Raw genomic sequence first — 17,579 nt, 5'->3', positions numbered from 1 at the left:
GTGATTGGTATTACAAATGTGCAGCTTTCACAGACACAGGTACAGTAACTGGTATATAGGGATGATCGGAAGAGGCAATTTCCGATATTGTGGTAATTCCGCCTACCGCAATAACGAAATTCCGCTACCGCTACATTCCGGCGGTTTCCCGCCGCATTCCGGTGGTACAATTTCAGCAATGTTAAAGGGGAACTTCAGCCTAAGCAAACATACTGTCATCAAGTTACATTAGTTATGTTAATTAGAATAGATAGGTAATATATTCTCTTACCAACCCTGTTTTAAAAGATCAGGCAAATGTTTGTGATTCATGGGGGCTGCCATCTTTGTCATGGGGCAGCCATCTTTTTGGTTGAAAGGAGGTGATAAGGAGCAGGAGACACAGTTCCAACTGTCCTGTGTCCTGATCACCCCTCCCAGCTGCGTGCGCTAGGCTTCAAATGTCAAATTCAAAATGTAAAAAAAAAATTGCACCAAAACAGCAGAACGAGAACAACAAAATCAGAAATCCCATCATGCTTTGCACGGCATCAGGGGAAAAAAGCCCGGGCAGTTTTCTTCTGTGCAGCTAAAAATGAGGCTTGTATAAGAGAAACAAAGTTCTGATGCTGTGAAACTGTTAAAGAAACACCAAGCCTTTTCAGTGCTGCTGAGTCGATTTTTAGTCTGGAGGTTCACTTTAAAGGGAACCTAATGAATCTTTCCTTTTAAACAAATACCAGTTCCCTGGCAGTCCTGCTGATAACTTTGGCTTTAGTGGTGGCTGAGTCACAATCCTGAAACAAGCTTGCAGCAAATCTAGTCTGACTTCAGTCAGAGCACCTGATCTGCATGCTTGTTGAGGGGCTGCGGCAAAAAGTATTAGAGACACAGGATCAACAGGAGAGTCAGGCAACTGGTATTATTTTAAAAGGAAAAATCCACATCCTTCTCAGTTTAGGTTCCCTTTAAAAGGATTTCTGTAAATTTCCGAGGTATTACTCACAGGCTCATTTGAAACATTGTTTTTGAAACATCGTAGGCCATGGGACCTTGAGGTTGTTCCACGGCGGTCATCACAATTTTTTTTTTTTGGTAGCAGCGGAGTTGTTGTAGGCTATGGGACCTAGAGGAGGTTCCACGGCAGTCATTACAATTTTTGTTTAGAGCAGCAGTAGTTGTCGTAGGCCATGGGACCTAGAGGTGGTTCCACGGCAGTCATTACATTTTTGTTTGGAGCAGCAGGAGTTGTCACAGGCCATGGGACCTAAAGGTGGTTCCACGGCAGTCATTATAATTTTTGTTTGGAGCAGCAGGAGTTGTCGTAGGCCATGGGACCTAGAGGTGGTTTCACAGCAGTCATTACAATTTTTTTTGGAGCAGCAGGAGAAGTTGTAGGCCATGGGACCTAGAGGTGGTTTCACAGCAGTTAAAAAATTTTTTTTGGGAGCAGCAGGAGTAGTCATAGGCCATGGGACCTAGAGGTGGTTCCACGACAGTCATTACAATTTTTGTTTGGAGCAGCAGGATTTGTCGTAGGTCATGGGACCTAGAGGTGGTTCCATGGCAGTCATAACATTTTTTTTTGGAGCAGCAGGAGTAGTCGTAAGTCATGGGACCTAGAGGTGGTTCCACGGCAGTCATTACAATTTTTGTTTGGAGCAGCAGGAGTTGTCGTAGGCCATGGGACCTAGAGGTGTTTTCACAGCAGTCATTACAATTTTTTTGGGAGCAGCAGAAGAAGTTGTAGGACATGGGACCCCAGAGGTGGTTTCACAGCAGTCATTATAATTTGTTTTTGGAGCAGCAGGAGAAGTTGTAGGCCAGGGGACCTAGAGGTGGTTTCACAGCAGTCATAAAAAAAAAATTTTTTGGAGCAGCAGGAGTAGTCGTTGGCCAAAAGCATAGGGTTAGGATAGAATATAACATCGGACAGCTGCAAAAGCTGCATTTTTATGATCGTAAAATGCAAAAATATGCAATGATAGTGATAGGCAGCAGAGTTTGAGAGGGAGACCATTTGAGGCTTGAATAACAGCAAAATTTTAATGTAGTCTGTCTAATCTTCATCATGAATCAGTGAGAGGGGCCTTGTAATTATCACCGATCCATGACTCGTTAATTTTTATGAACGTTAGTATGTCCATATTGTCTGTGGACAGACGGCTCCGTTGGTCGGTAACCACCCAAGCTGCAGCACTAAATACTCGCTTAGAAAGAACACTGGCGGCGGGGCATGCAAGAACCTCCAGTGCATACTGAGCGAGTTCAGGCCAGGTATCCAGTTGTTTTGTCCAATACTCCATGGGGTCATCATTACTCTCCATATTGTCTGGAGCACTGACCAACCCCAAGTAATCATTCACCATACGGGCCAGCCGCTGGTGGTGGCTACTTTGCCCGCTGGTGGTGCTGCTGCTACAAGGAGTATTGGAAGAATCTGGCATTGGCTGGTAAAATTCCTTCAACATACTCAGCAGGTTCACAGATTGGCTATTGGTGCTGCTGCTGGGAGTGGGACCACCAGACTTTTGCTGAGTATGATGAGGCTTGGTAGCTTGGGCCCGGGATATAGGTGCAGGAAACACATCTTCTACCCAACGAAGAAGGGCATCCCGGATGTTGCTTATCCTGGCGTCTGCTTGGGAGGGGGTTATGAACTGCCGCATTTTCCCCTTGCATCGGGGATCTAAGCTTACCCTCAGCTTTCTTGTAAACAAGCCTAGCTCATGGCAGCCATTGCCTCTGCAAAAAAGATCCTAGAGCCAATACAAGGATAAAACATAGCGTAATTCCGTTTATTTAAAATAAAAATCCCTGCTACAAGATGTGCTTACAATGTAACTACTTGGGTATGAGCATATCACATAATATACTGCACCGGATCCTCAGCGCGTCCGCCGGTCAAGTGTAGTTAATGGACCTCGCTCCTTCCCCAGTATGCGTGCATGCGTACGTCCAAGCTCCGCCCAGTGACGAAACGCGTAGGGCGGAGCTTGGACGTACGCATGCATGCATACTGGGGAAGGAGCGAGGTCCATTAACTACACTTGACCGGCGGACGCGCTGAGGATCCGGTGCAGTATATTATGTGATATGCTCATACCCAAGTAGTTACATTGTAAGCACATCTTGTAGCAGGGATTTTTATTTTAAATAAACGGAATTACGCTATGTTTTATCCTTGTATTGGCTCTAGGATCTTTTTTGCAGAGGCAATGGCTGCCATGAGCTAGGCTTGTTTACAAGAAAGCTGAGGGTAAGCGGCCACTCTATAGGAAGAGGTGGTGGTCCTTACAGCTGGGTGCTTATTCACAATTTCGGGAACAGTGTGTTTGTCACTGAAGGTGAACTAAGCATACGTTACACCCTATGTGTTCGTTTTTCTCTTTTTTATCTCCCCCCTACATATGTCACCACTGGATGTGTCTATGAGGAGTTAAGCGCAGCAGCATTGAACACGTAACACTTGGACTTCCTATACAGAGGACACTGCTTGCGGCTGGGATACTCATCAAGTATTTTTTTATCCATTCTGCGCAGCGATATCATTGTTTAAGCTTGTAGCTCCAGTTTGGCCTCTTCTGTCCATTTTTTCACAGTTCTGATGGTGGGCTTAGCGGTCTCCAGGAGCCTCCTGAATGTGGGGATCAGATGGATTGTGTTGTGGTCAGAGCTCCCCAGAGCAGCTCCTTGGGTGGCCTTGTAGGCATTCTTGTGTACCGTGTAGCAGTGGTCCAGGGTGTTACGATTCCTGGTGGGACAGGTAATGTGCTGCTTATAGCGAGGCATCTCTTGTCGTAGATTTGCGTTGTTGAAATCTCCCAGGATGAGGAGGGCCTCCGGGTGGGCGGTTTCCCACCGTGAGATGTTGTCACTGAGTGCTCGCAGGGCAGTCCTGGAGCGTGCGTCGGGGGGGGTGTAGACACCCACAAGAACGAGGGAAGAGAACTCCCTGGGGGAATATCGAGGCCTACAGTTGATGGCAAGAAACTCAACATCAGGGGTGCAGGTCTTGCTAAGCGTGATGGTATTGGTGCACCAGGCCGTGTTGATGTAGAAACAGATTCCCCCTCCCCTCCTTTTCCCAGAGAGAGCTGAGTCACGGTCTGCGCGTAGGAGGTCATAGCCTGGCACTTGCAACGCGTAATGTAATGTAATGTAATGTAGTCCAGTGGCACTGTTCTGGAGGAAGATGTCTGAGACAGGTATAGCCTGACTGCCATTCGCTGCTCCCACAACCTCTCCAGCATGTGGAGTTCCACCCAGGGATGGTCGTAGTCAGCCAACTTCGCTACGCTGGAACTACGCATAGTTTTACGCAATTACGCTTTGCCAAACTATGGCTTCAAAATCAAATATTCGCTTTGTATGCATTTTGTAGACTACGTGTTAAAATACGCAATTACGCGTAGTGTAAAGTGTAGTGTATGCGGATGCTTATGCCCGTATGCAGAAATTTGTATGCATTAATTCCTTTGTAAATGCTTATACCAGGAACTCTTCTATGCGTGCATTCCCCTTTCCAATGCGTACATTTGTAAGCATACAATCGCACGCGGAAAATTAGACGCGAGTAACGCATTCATAGTTCACTAAGGAATACACATGTTAACTACGCATAGTGGGCGTAAGCTACACGTAGCAGTACTTCGCTACGCATAAATTCGTAAGCATAGTTTTGAAACTTCACCTACGAACTACGATGCGTAGATGCGAACTACGATGCGTAAGTTCCCACTGGCGTAGTTTCTGCTTATCCCTGGTTCCACCACGTTGGACAATCAGAAATAAGCCTGTGCTGCGGCAGGCTATGGCGGCACTGCAGCAGCTTCAAAGCCCCGGTGGCGGTTGCGGAGCGACGGATGTGAGCTGACACTTTTCGTGCTGAGGCCACATCATCCTTCAACCCATCAAAAGTGTGTAAGAACTTCTGGACTACAAGGTTGAAGATGTGGGCCAAGCAAGGTAAGTGAGTGTAGCCACCTTCAGAAATAGCGGCCAGCATGTTGGCACCATTATCAGACACCACTAAACCTGTCTCCAGTTTTCGGGGGGACAGCCACTGCCGAATCTGATCCTGCAAGTCTGCAAGGATTACAGATCCAGTTTGCCTGTTCTCGTCCATGGATTCAAGTTTCAGCACTGCTTGGCATCGATGGTGCTGCAGACTAGTGTAGGAGCGGGACCACTTGCTGGAAGGCTCAGCAACGGCGGACAGAACAGGTAGCAGAGGGATGTAGAACAGGCCTCCCCTTCAAGCCACGTGGCGGCACCACCAGCTGAGATGCCCCAGATCTTGCACCCTCCTCAGCACCATGGAGGGTGACCCAATGGGCGGTAAAAGTTAGGTACTTTCCCTACCCATGCATGCTGCTCCAGCTATCCATAGTGAAGTGCACCTTGCCATCGTCAGCGTGATCCATAGACCGGCCGACACACTCCAATGTGCTGGTGAAGAGCAGGGATAGCATTCCTGGCAAAATAATGGCGGCTGGGGATCCGCCATTGTGAAGCAACACTGTTCATCAGTCTGTGGAAGGGGGCACAGTCCACAAACTGCTAGGGCAGCAGCTGTTGGCCCAACAGCCTTGCCAGGAGCGCATTATTTTTGACAACAAACGGATCAGTTGCAGGTAGCATCCGCTTCCTCTGCAACATTTCTGGCACAGAAGCCTGACGCTGGAACACTGGTGATTTAGAGGAAACCAACAAGGGTGATGATGAGGTGTTTGCTGAGGTCTGAAGCCCTCTTCCAGCGTGGCATGCAGAGGGATTTGAAGTAGAATGGGACTGAGCAGGTTGGATAGGGACAGGATGACTAGAAAAAGAAGAGGAGGAGCCTGTTGCTGCTGTTTTTCCTCCACCCATCTTATAGTAATTCTTTACATATTCAAACTCCCGTCTGTGGTGGTTGCGCAGATGGCTTATCAGCCCTGAAGTGCCGAACCCGCTGCCTGATTTGCCTCTGCTAACCGATTTACGGCACACAGGACAGACTGCCCTGGATTCATCCTCTGCAGGAACCAGGGCCGGGACAAGGTCAGACACCAACAGAGGCTGAGCTGCCCAAGTGCGCCCCCCCCCCCCCCCCCCCTCCAAAAAAAAAAAACTTGTGAAGTTTGACTTGAGACACCCCCCATCACTGTGATGGTAAGTTAGATGTAAAAGTCACAACAGAGTCTAACAACATCTAATTCTGGATATCCTGCTACTGTAACATCATCATTTCACTAATGCCAAGCATTGCTTCATACATAAGAGTCCCAGAAATGCAGTTAAGAGATCCTGTAGTGACACATAGCATAATGCAGTGAAGAGGCCCAATAGTGACCTATAGCAGAATGCAGTAAAGAGGTCCTGTAGTGACATATAGCAGAATGCAGCAAAGAGGCCCTGTAGTGACATATAGCAGGATGCAAAAAAGAGGCCCAGTAGTGACATATAGCAGAATGCAGTAATGAGGTCCTGTAGTGACATATAGCAGAATGCAGTAAAGAGGCCCTGTAGTGACATATAGCAGGATGCAGTAAAGAGGCCCTGTAGTGACATATAGCAGGATGCAGTAAAGAGGCATTGTAGTGACATATAGCAGAATGCAGTAAAGAGGCCCTGTAGTGACATATAGCAGAATGCAGTAAAGACACCCTGTAGTGACATATAGCAGAATGCAGTAAAGAGGCCCTGTAGTGACATATAGTAGAATGCAGTAAAGAGGCCCTGTAGTGACATGTAGCAGAATGCAGTAAAGAGGCCCTGTAGTGACATATAGCAGAATGCAGTAAGGAGGCCCTGTAGTGACATATAGCAGAATGCAGTAAAGAGGCCCTGTAGTGACATATAGCAGAATGCAGTAAAGAGGCCCTGTAGTGACATATAGCAGAATGCAGTAAAGAGGCCCTGTAGTGACATATAGCAGAATGCAGTAAAGAGGCCCCGTAGTGACATATAGCAGAATGCAGTAAAGAGGCCCTGTAGTGACATATAGCAGAATGCAGTAAAGAGGCCCTGTAGTGACATATAGCAGAATGCAGTAAAGAGGCCCTGTAGTGACATATAGCAGAGTGCAGAAAAGAGGCCCTGTAGTGACATAAAGCAGAATGCAGTAAAGAGGCCCTACTTACATTATTGATGATGGCTTCCGGCAGTGCTCATCACTACCGCGCATCCCCCGGCTCTCTATTCCTGACGTGATGTCCGCACCTTGTCTCCGCATCTTGTGCCTCCTGGTACTCGATGCTTCCGGTCTCCCGCGCCCCCGCACGCCGGCTCTCTGTCCCTGCTGTCAGACTTTAGATTAGCGGCAAGAGGAGAGACAGACAGGGCACACACTTCCCGCTGGTGCGCTTCAAACGCAGGAAGTGGCTATGACGTCACTTCCACATGTGACGCGACGGGTGGATTATTTGCGTACTTGTCTCTCCTCTTGCCGCTAATCTAAAATTTTATGGCAGGGTTCAGGCAGAGAGCGGCGGGCGGGGGCGCAGGAGACCGAAAGCATTGGGCATGGGAGGGTGGCACAAGATGCGGAGAACAGGATGGCCCCATGGAAAGGAAGGGGGGGGCGCGGGGGACCGGAGGAACAAGTGGCACAAGATGCAAAGGTGGCGGGCAGCATTGGGGCAGGCATGCCTCCCTCTAGATCCGTCACTGCTGCCCGCCTGCCTGAAGTGGAGAGAGTAGCGCTGCCTGGTGGTGGCGTCATCATCACCATGGCAATAGGCGCAGCACGAGTGACAGTCCACTCTGCAACACTCTGACAGCTTAAAAAGATTATAACGTTTCCGCCGGCGGCTGGAGGGGGGCGGTACTGGCCATCACTACGGCAACGCAAACGGAGGCAGAATTAGTAGCGAAACGGGCGCCGGTCAGACACAGCTAACCAAGAATGCGCCCATCAATCAGCTCACTGACCACCGCCCCGAGGCTGTAGCCTTGCCAGCCTATGTGTCGGCCCGGCTCTGGCAGGAACAGTAAAATAATTCCACGCAGGGGACGTGCGTGCACGTTGAACAGTGGTGCGACCAGTTCTAGCACGTAGATGCTCAGCATTGGACTGGTGGGTACTGAAAGACGGGAAAGCATTTGCAGGCTGCTGGCCAACCTTCTGCTCTGTTTCTCCATGCTGCTCACGCCTGCTAGTGCCTAACCCACCAGATGGCGACCACGTTGGATCAGCCATCTCTTCATCCAAAACATCATCCAGTTCAACCAAAGCTCTGGAACCCATAAGTGACTCTTCTGGACCCTCCAGCTGGCCACGAAACACCTCTGTAGTTGACTGGTGGTGATGTTGATTGGTGGTGACACAACCTCCCAGTTGTGATGGATTACTGGGTGAAGAAAACACAGGGACCATTTCTGTCACCACAGAACCCATCACTTCTTGGGAGCTTGGTCCCATGTTCTCATCCAATGCCTCATCCCAATCATTCTGCACATCTCTCTCATCGACATAGGTGTGCTTTAATTCTGGAGAAGAGTACTGGGAGGAAGCAGCTGCGGTTGGGTTCTGGTCATGAGGAACCTGGCCACTACTGGTGCTGCTGCAACTAGCTTCAAGTTCCTCAGACTGGGTAGAGAGTTCCTGATCGAAATAATCAAGAACTCTGTTCGCCTGCTGCTCTGTCAAAATTTTCCTGCGCGCGAACAGAGGGAAGACATCTCTGATCAGGGGGGAACGCTTCCTGCTGCTGCTGCCACCCTCAACCTGATCACGTACTTGACGTGATCCACCAACACCACCATCACTCCATTTTCTTTTAGGAGTGGCAAGAAATTGCTGCTGCTCTCGCTCCATTGTTTTGGGGCCAAAAAAGTTTATTAGGGAAGGGGTATGAGTGACAGAACCAAAGTAAAATAAATCCACTTAACTTGAACTAAAAAACAGATGAGAAAATAAGGAGGTGAAATAAAGAAAATAAATCAAAAACAAAATAAAGAAAACAAAAAATGAACTTAGGAAAAAAAACAAAAAACTTGCACTACACTCGACTAATCAATCACCTAACTCTCTCACTCTGTCAATCACTAAGCCTGCGGCCTGGCTGGCTCTCTCTAACCCTCTCCACACAGTAACTACTAGTACACTATACTACAATCTATCACTCAAACTAACAATCTACTGTCACTCTCTCACAAATACACCTAGCTACTACTACTAATTGCTCACACTCAGTCTAATTCTCTCTCACAGTCTTTAAAAAGACTTTTGTTTTATATATAGTTGAAACAACTGATATGTGTCTGTCTCTCCTCTCTCCAAAACACCAGACCAAAACCCACAAGCTTCGTGACTGTCACACCTCTCTTATATACAAAATGGGTGGGATAGCTGATGATACAGTGGCTTGCAAAAGTATTCGGCCCCCTTGAAGCTTTCCACATTTTGTCATATTACTGCCACAAACATGCATCAATTTTATTGGAATTCCAATGACAGACCAACACAAAGTGGTGTACACATGAGAAGTGGAACGAAAATCATACAGGATTCCAAACATTTTTTACAAATAAATAACTGCAAAGTGGGGTGTGCGTAATTATTCGGCCCCCTTTGATCTGAGTGCAGTCAGTTGCCTATAGACATTGCCTGATGAGTGCTAATGACTAAATAGAGTGCACCTGTGTTTAATCTAATGTCAATACAAATATAGCTGCTCTGTGACGGCCTCAGAGGTTGCCTAAGAGAATATTGGAAGCAACAACACCGTGAAGTCCAAAGAACACACAAGACAGGTCAGGGATCAAGTTATTGAGAAATTTAAAGCAGGCTTAGGCTACAAAAAGATTTCCAAAGCCTTGAACATCCCACGGAGCACTGTTCAAGCGATCATTCAGAAATGGAAGGATTATGGCACAACTGTACACCTACCAAGACAAGGCCATCCACCTAAACTCACAGGCCGAACAAGGAGAACGCTGATCAGAAATGCAGTCAAGAGGCCCATGGTGACTCTGGAAGAGCTGCAGAGATCTACAGCTCAGGTGGGAGACTCTGTCCATAGGACAACTATTAGTCATGCACTGTACAAAGTTGGCCTTTATGGAAGAGTGGCAAGAAGAAAGGCATTGTTAACAGAAAGCATAGGAAGTCCCGTTTGCAGTTTGCCACAAGCCATGTGGGGGACACAGCAACCATGTGGAAGAAGGTGCTCTGGTCAGATGAGACCAAAATGGAACTTTTTGGCCAAAATGCAAAACGCTATGTGTGGCAGAAAACGAACACTGCACATCACTATGAACACACCATCCCCACTGTCAAATATGGTGGTGGCAGCATCATGCTCGGGGGGTGCATCTCTTCAACAGGGACAGGGAAGCTGGTCTGAGTTGATGGGAAGATGGATGGAGCCAAATACAGGGCAATCTTGGAAGAAAACCTCTTGGAGACTGCAAAAGACTTGAGACTGGGATGGAGGTTCACCTTCCAGCAGGACAATGACCCTAAACATAAAGCCAGGGCAACAATGGAATGGTTTAAAACAAAACTATCTATGTGTTAGAATGGCCCAGTCAAAGTCCAGATCTAAATCCAATCGATAATCTGTGGCAAGATCTGAAAACTGCTGTTCACAAACGCTGTCCATCTAATCTGACTGAGCTGGAGCTGTTTTGCAAAGAAGAATGGGCAAGGATTTCAGTCTCTAGATGTGCAAAGCTGGTAGAGACATACCCTAAAAGACTGGCAGCTGTAATTGCAGCAAAAGGTGGTTCTACAAAATATTGACTTAGGGGGCAGAATAATTACATACACACCACTTTGCAGTTATTCATTTGTAAAACAAATTTGGAACGATGTATGATGTTCGTTCCACTTCTCACATGTACACCACTTTGTATTGGTCTTTCACTTGGAATTCCAATAAAATTGATGCATGTTTGTGGCAGTAATGTGACAAAATGTGGAAACCTTCAAGGGGGCCGAATACTTTTGAAACCCACTGTAGGTAGCTAGGAGCTGGTTGCTAACGTAGGATTGGTTGGTTTTTGTTAAGACTCTAATTGGTGCTGAAATTCCGATTTTAATGCAGAAATCAGCGCATTTTAAGCTTCTGTGATGGGTCTATCCCTTCCGATCCTTCTGATTGGCTTAAAAATTCTGCCTAACAGCAAATGCAGCTTTTACACGCTTCTGATTGGCTTTTAATTTCCGATGGCTCTGATTGGCCAAAAAATTCAGACGAAATTCCGCATAGAAATTCCGCTATTTACCGAAGTGACTGGTATATAACACTGCGTGCTTCTGTCATGCAGGTACAGTAAAAATGAACAGGTATGCAGTGATTGGTATTACAAATGTGCAGCTGCCTTTCACACACGTGCAGTGAAAAGGTAGGCACTGAACGTGCTGGGCCTGGTAGTGGCACAGTAGGGGCAAGGGGCCAAGGGCCAGCTGCGACTGACTGACAGGGCTGTATATGCAAGTGTCAGTGGGACACACCAAAAAAAAAATAGATCACAAGAACAACATTAGCTCTCAATTTCCTCAATTGTATATAGCCAGATGAGCACCTCTTTACATACACACACCCCACGCAGAGCGCGCAATGGAGGGGTGAAGTGACTCTCCATTCCAGGATCCACCAGGAGGCACGTGACCAGTCTTGCTCCTCCCAGGCGTTCAGTCTCTAGTGCAGCGCTCAGTCGCATGCGTCAGTCAGAGACCCATGAGGGTCCAAAATAGGTTCACTATAACAGAAGTGCTATTATATCCGGGTTTACTATGCCAGGTGTTACTCCCGTATACTTATAATGGGGCTTGGCCCAGACTTGGACATTTAGTTTACTATACCCGAATGTTTACTATATCAGAGTTTACTATGACCAGATTATACTGTATATTCATCATTCTTTTTCGAAATGACTACGCCGCGTCTTCCATTCTGTCCTCGCCTATTGTGCTTAAGAAAAAATAAAACGAAGAACATTGTAACAGCGTGCTGGTTCATCTTTATTTACAAGCGCTCATTCTAAATATTTAAAAAGATTATTATGATGCTGCAGCAGCCAATTCATCCTAATTTCCCCCAATTCATCAGGGCTCAATGAACGTTTCGCTGTCGGGCTGCGGCGAGAGGATGAACTCTCCTAGAAGCGGGCGACGCTATGGCGTGGCTTGTCGCCGCATTCCCCCCCCCCCCCCCCCCATCAAGCATAATTGACTACAAGTCCATTGATAGAGACGGACGGCGCAGGTTAGGAGCAGCAACACCAACATCGCGGCCAGGCCCTGGAAACAATGAGGCAGACGCAAATCCATTCGCGAGATACAATCAAATATTTTAAACAGCCCCAGCATCCTCATTACTTATTCATGCCAAGGCAGGAATCTTCACAAATCTGCGCGGGGCTGGCACTCAATCACTCACACGGCAAATGAGTTCCTGCATTTATCACAGCGACGGGCGCCCCCCCCCCTTCCCGGGCAGCGTTTGCTAAACAAAGGTGATAGAGCGACATGAGGGATATTTACAGCCCACACAAGGCAACAAGATATGGAATTCATCAAAGTGAGTAATGCCAGCGCGGCGTGTCACCGCCATCACCCAGCGGGCTGGTGCCTCTGACGGGAGAAAATGGCTGTTGTTAGGCCATCCTTATCCCGCGTGCCCATGTCTAGTGCTGAGAAACAAAGCACTGTGCTCCCTGATAGGCCGGTGACAGAGAGACAGCTACAGATGCTGCAGGAGGCTGACTTAAAGGAAACCAGAGCTGATTAATAATAAAAGTTTTATACATACCTGGGGCTTCCTCCAGCCCCATGCGCACCGATCGCTTCCACGCCGCCATCCTCAGCCTTCTCCTGCTCCAGTACTGGATCCCGTAACTTCAGCCAGTCGCAGCCAGTCTGATGCAAGAGATGTGCGCTCTTTGCGTATCTCTCCAGCAGCTGCTGGAGGGTGCACTTCTCTTGCGACTGGCTGAAGTTACAGAACCCGGAGCAGGAGAAGGCTGAGGATGGCGGTATGGGAGCGATCCGTGTTCATGGGGTTGAAGGAAGCCCAAGGTATGTATAAAACTTTTATTATTACTCGATACTTACCTAAGTAGAGGGAAGGCTCTAGGGCCTATAGAGCCTTCCTGTTCCTCTCCTCATCCTCTCGTTCCCCCGCAGGCTCCTCTGTTCAAATCTCCCACTGTGGGAGGTTTCAGGAGTCTTCGTGAGCCCAAGTGCTTCCGATGATGAGCGGCTCCTTACTGCGCACGCGCAAGTGCTTGAGACAGCCTGCTTCCGCATGTGCAGTATGGAGCGGCACGTCTTTGAGATCCTGAGTGCTCCCAAAGACTTCCAAAGCCCACCCACAGTGGAAGGGAGCAGTCTCTGACCAATGGGTCAGGAATGACGGTACGAGGAGAGGAAGGCTCTATAGGACCCAGAGCCAGGAGGTAAGAGGAGCAGATACGGGGAACCGGAGTGGAAGCTACTCTAGGAATCCTCATAGGGAACAGTTCTCCAAACACAGTACCCTCGTACAGCACAAAGCGTGGTGATTGGCCAAACAGTGTGGGCGTAGTTTACTACAACCAATTGGAAACCTAGCATGTTAGCTGAATTTCCCTGAGGTTAGCTGCTGGGTCCTCAAAAGTAGACTACCTCCCATGAGGGCCCCCAAAGACAACGAGCAGCATAAGGACTCTCAGGAGGAAGTCATCTAACCCACCATGGGCTACAAGACCTAATTTTTTTGCGCCATTTCAGGGTTACTGTAATGTCAAGAAATGATTTCTCCTTGACATAAGCATAGTTTAGCTTAAAGAGAACCAGAGACGAAGCACCCTCATGTATTTTATTACATTTATCAGTGGGAACATGACAGTAAACACCTACCCTGCTTTTAGTTTCATTGTTATCTGCTTAATTAGTCTATTAGCAGCTGTGATAAGAATCCACCGACTATTCAGTCGAGGTTTGACCTGGAATCATTATAGCTGAGTCACTCTTCTGTGAAGTGTTTTCAAGCCCAAGCCTTCCCCTCTCCTGGCTTAGATTTCCTGCTTTGCATACTGAGAGCTGTGATGACTGGGAGGGGCTGCTCCTGCTGAGAGAGAAGCTCTGTGGCTGTAATATGATCCCTGTGTGCTCTGTCTGCATAGATACTGGTCACTGCAGTTTCATTCCTATGAGAGACACTTCCTACAGGCAATACATCATACCAAAATGAAAGCACACAGATGAGCCTTTCTCATATAGCCTAGATAGCAGCCTAGTCTCATATAGCATAGAAAGCACATCCAGAACAACTCATATAACCCGGAAGGAGAAGGGATATGAGCTGGCGGCCATATTTGATTTTTCCTGGAGCAATAATGGATAAAAAACACTAAAAAAGGCACACCAGAGCGGCAAAATTATCAGGTAGAGCATTTATTCTTTACAAGCTATCAACTGATATGTTTATTTTGTGTGAAACGTTCATCTCTGGTTCCCTTTAAGGACGAATCATGGTGAAATGAGGCGGATGCTTTTTTTTAATAAAAACTCCTAGGAGAGCAAAATCATAATTTTTGCTGCGAAATTGATTTTTGCAAATTTGCCTCCCTCCTCCCAACTCGACAGCCGGCGGTGAGAACCCCAGTGCGCCAATCTTATTGTTGGGTAAAAGTTTGCAGTCCTGTTATGTTGAGTGTGTAAAAAAAAACATCCTTTATCCAGTCTCTGTAATCTACGAGAAGGGAATATTTCATAAGCACCTTGTATCGAAGCCTGAGCTGCGTCAATAAAAAAAATATGACATTGTCTAGAATATTAAGTCATTTATGCTGTGCATTAATAATTTACATCCAGCTGTTTTCATTGATAAGTAGCTGGAAAATATTGTCCGTGGAGGACCCTAGAAGTGGAGAAAATGATCTTTGTAGTGTGCCGCAGATTCATAAATGAATAATAAGGCTTGGAGTTTTGCATTTCAGTGCATCTCCCAATTAGGCCCTATTTTACCACAGGGGGCATCAGGAAAGCTGGAGAAGGGAGAATGGGATCACTAATTTCTTGTAAATGGTTCTGGGCGTCTTTAACCGGCTCTTTGCCGAGCAGACCTGCAGCAAAGGATTCTGGGAAGGCAGGTGTAAGGGATTCTGTGTAAGGACCTGCTCTCATCGAGTTTTCTCTTCCTCTCTGGAGCCACTCGCTTTATGCTGCCCCCTTTGACTCCCAATCACATGACAAGCAGAATTGAGCCAGTGTAATGAAAAATATTGCAACCTATAATATTTTGCAACTTCAATAGACTGTGCTTAACTGCACATGCCCAGCCTTTTTTCACAATTTGCAACTGCCTGTGTTTAGTTCCCTCCGAGGGGGGGAGGGGTTACTGGTTGCCCACCAAGGTGTGTGTGTGTGTGTGGGGGGGGGTATTACCTCCCTTAAGGGGGGGTTATTAGTTGCCCACCAGTGGAGTTCTTTATTCCCTCCAGTGGGGGTTATTAGTTGCCCAGGAGAGGAGGGTTCTGTGTGAGAATAGGGTTAGGTTGGGTTGCCTTTTCTGATACAAATGCATTGAAATCAATGGTTAGGTTGCAGTTTCTGATAGCTATAAGTAGAAATTATTGCCACCAGTTACAAAATATTATAAAGTTGCACGCTGCAAAAATTTTCACTGCACCGGCTATCCAGCAGAGCAAGTGGCTCTTGGGAGGGGGAGGAGACCAGACACGACGAGAGCAGGTACAGATCCGCTGAGGAGCAGGCCCCAAAAACTCTTGTGGGCCTGCTCAAATCCGAAACCGGGAGACATCCGGATAGTTGCTATCCGGATATCTCCCAGTAAACCTGTGCCGGGGGGGGGGGGGGCAGGGGGTCAATCTTACCTGTCTGACGTCTTCTTTGGTCGTTCCTCGGCGCCTCCTACGATGCGCTCCATGCGCGTCACGTGATTAGAAAAACTTCCTCCTTCAACCCGGAAGTGTTTGTAATCACGTGACCGCCGCTTGGAGCGCATCGTGGGAGGCGCCGAGGGACAGACGGAGAAGACGTCAGACAGGTAAGATTGACCCCCCCGCACAGGTTTACTGGGAGATATCCGGATAGAACTATCCGGATGTCTCCCGGTTTCGGATTTGAGCAGCCCTGCTTGTGGGTGTGCGTGTGTATGCGGGGGTGGGGTGGGGAACTGGGTGTTTATTTAGGTTCAAACAATATGGAATGAGATGAAGGACAACTTTTCACTATGGCAGGAACAGTGGAACTAAGTAAAATCTTACATAACACAACATTATATTACTCAGAAACAACATTGGTGACTTAATCAACTCATTCGGGTTTCAATACCACCTGTATGCAGACGATACGCAACTGTACCTCTCAGACCCAGACCTTAACTCCCTCCTCAAAGGTGTTCCTGACTGCTTGTCTGCTATATCCTCCTTCATGTCCTCTCGCTTCCTAAAACTTAATATGAGTAAAACGGAACTAATAATTTTTCCACCGTCTCTGGCCACCTCTCTGCCTGAAGTAACTATAAATGTTAATAACACTCCCATAACTTCAGTTCCCAAAGCTCGGTGCTTGGGGGTAATATTCAACTCTTCTCTCTCTTTTATTCCTCATCTTAACTCCATAACCAGCTCCTGCCATCTCCAGCTCAAAAATATATCTCGCATCCGTCCCTTTCTCACTCAAGACACAACCAAAATGTTAATACATGCTCTTATAATTTCTTGTCTGGACTACTGCAACGTACTACTTTGTGGACTAGCTTCTAACAAACTGGCCCCGCTCCAGTCGGTACTGAACTCAGCTGCTCGTCTCATTCATCTTTCTTTTCGATCTTCCTCAGCTGACCCTCTTTGTCAAGCTCTTCACTGGCTGCCAATTAACCAGAGGATCCAGTTCAAACTCCTAACCCTAACCTACGAAGCTCTCCACAATCTCTCTCCCCGGTACATATCCTCACTAGTTTCCAGCTACAAACCCAATCGCAATCTCAGATCGGCACATGATCTTCTGTTGTCCTCCTCTAGAATCACCTCCTCACATTCACGCTTACAAGACTTTGCACGTGCTTCACCCCTTCTCTGGAATCCCCTCCCACAACACATCCATCACTCACCAACCTTTGTCACTTTTAAACGCTCTCTAAAAACTCATTTGTTCCGACAAGCATATGCGCTACCTTAGGCCACTTCCCTTTGTCCTAAGACCAAATTGCACTCCTACTAGGTATCCTAAAACACACTGCCTTTATATATTTTATCGTATACTACCCCTTCTCTTGTTTCCCCCCATTCCCTTTAGATTGTAAGCTCGCAAGGGCAGGGCTCTCTCCCCCTTTTGTGTCTTGGAAATCATTATACATTTCATTCATGATGTTACTTTTATCACTGTCATTACCACTTCTGTATTTTGTATTCTGTATGCTGTATCATGTTTTGTATTTTGTCACTAATTATGTATCTTGTATATTAGTGTACCCCATTGTCTGTATTATGTACCCCATGTTTGTTTCTTACTTTGTACAGCGCCACGGAATATGTTGGCGCTTTATAAATAAATAATAATAATAATAAATACAGTGCAGCCTTATCACAGGTAACAACAATCAGCATTCTGCATAACATGTGCTCATCACGTCTGCCGCATGCAATCACCTAACAGCACT

The 17,579-nt window shown here is 47.1% G+C and overlaps 1 protein-coding gene across 11 annotated transcripts in view; it reads right to left on the bottom strand.

Annotated features, from left to right (window-relative positions):
- Positions 1–17,579, bottom strand: part of LOC137539170 (uncharacterized) — an 892,710-nt gene that overhangs the window by 238,607 nt on the left and 636,524 nt on the right. The gene's annotated exons all lie outside the window — the stretch shown is intronic.

Source organism: Hyperolius riggenbachi, chromosome 11 (genome assembly GCF_040937935.1).
Source record: "Hyperolius riggenbachi isolate aHypRig1 chromosome 11, aHypRig1.pri, whole genome shotgun sequence".
Lineage (NCBI taxonomy): Eukaryota > Metazoa > Chordata > Amphibia > Anura > Hyperoliidae > Hyperolius > Hyperolius riggenbachi.
Note: the sequence above shows the minus strand (reverse complement) of the source record. Positions and strands in the feature narration are given on the sequence as shown.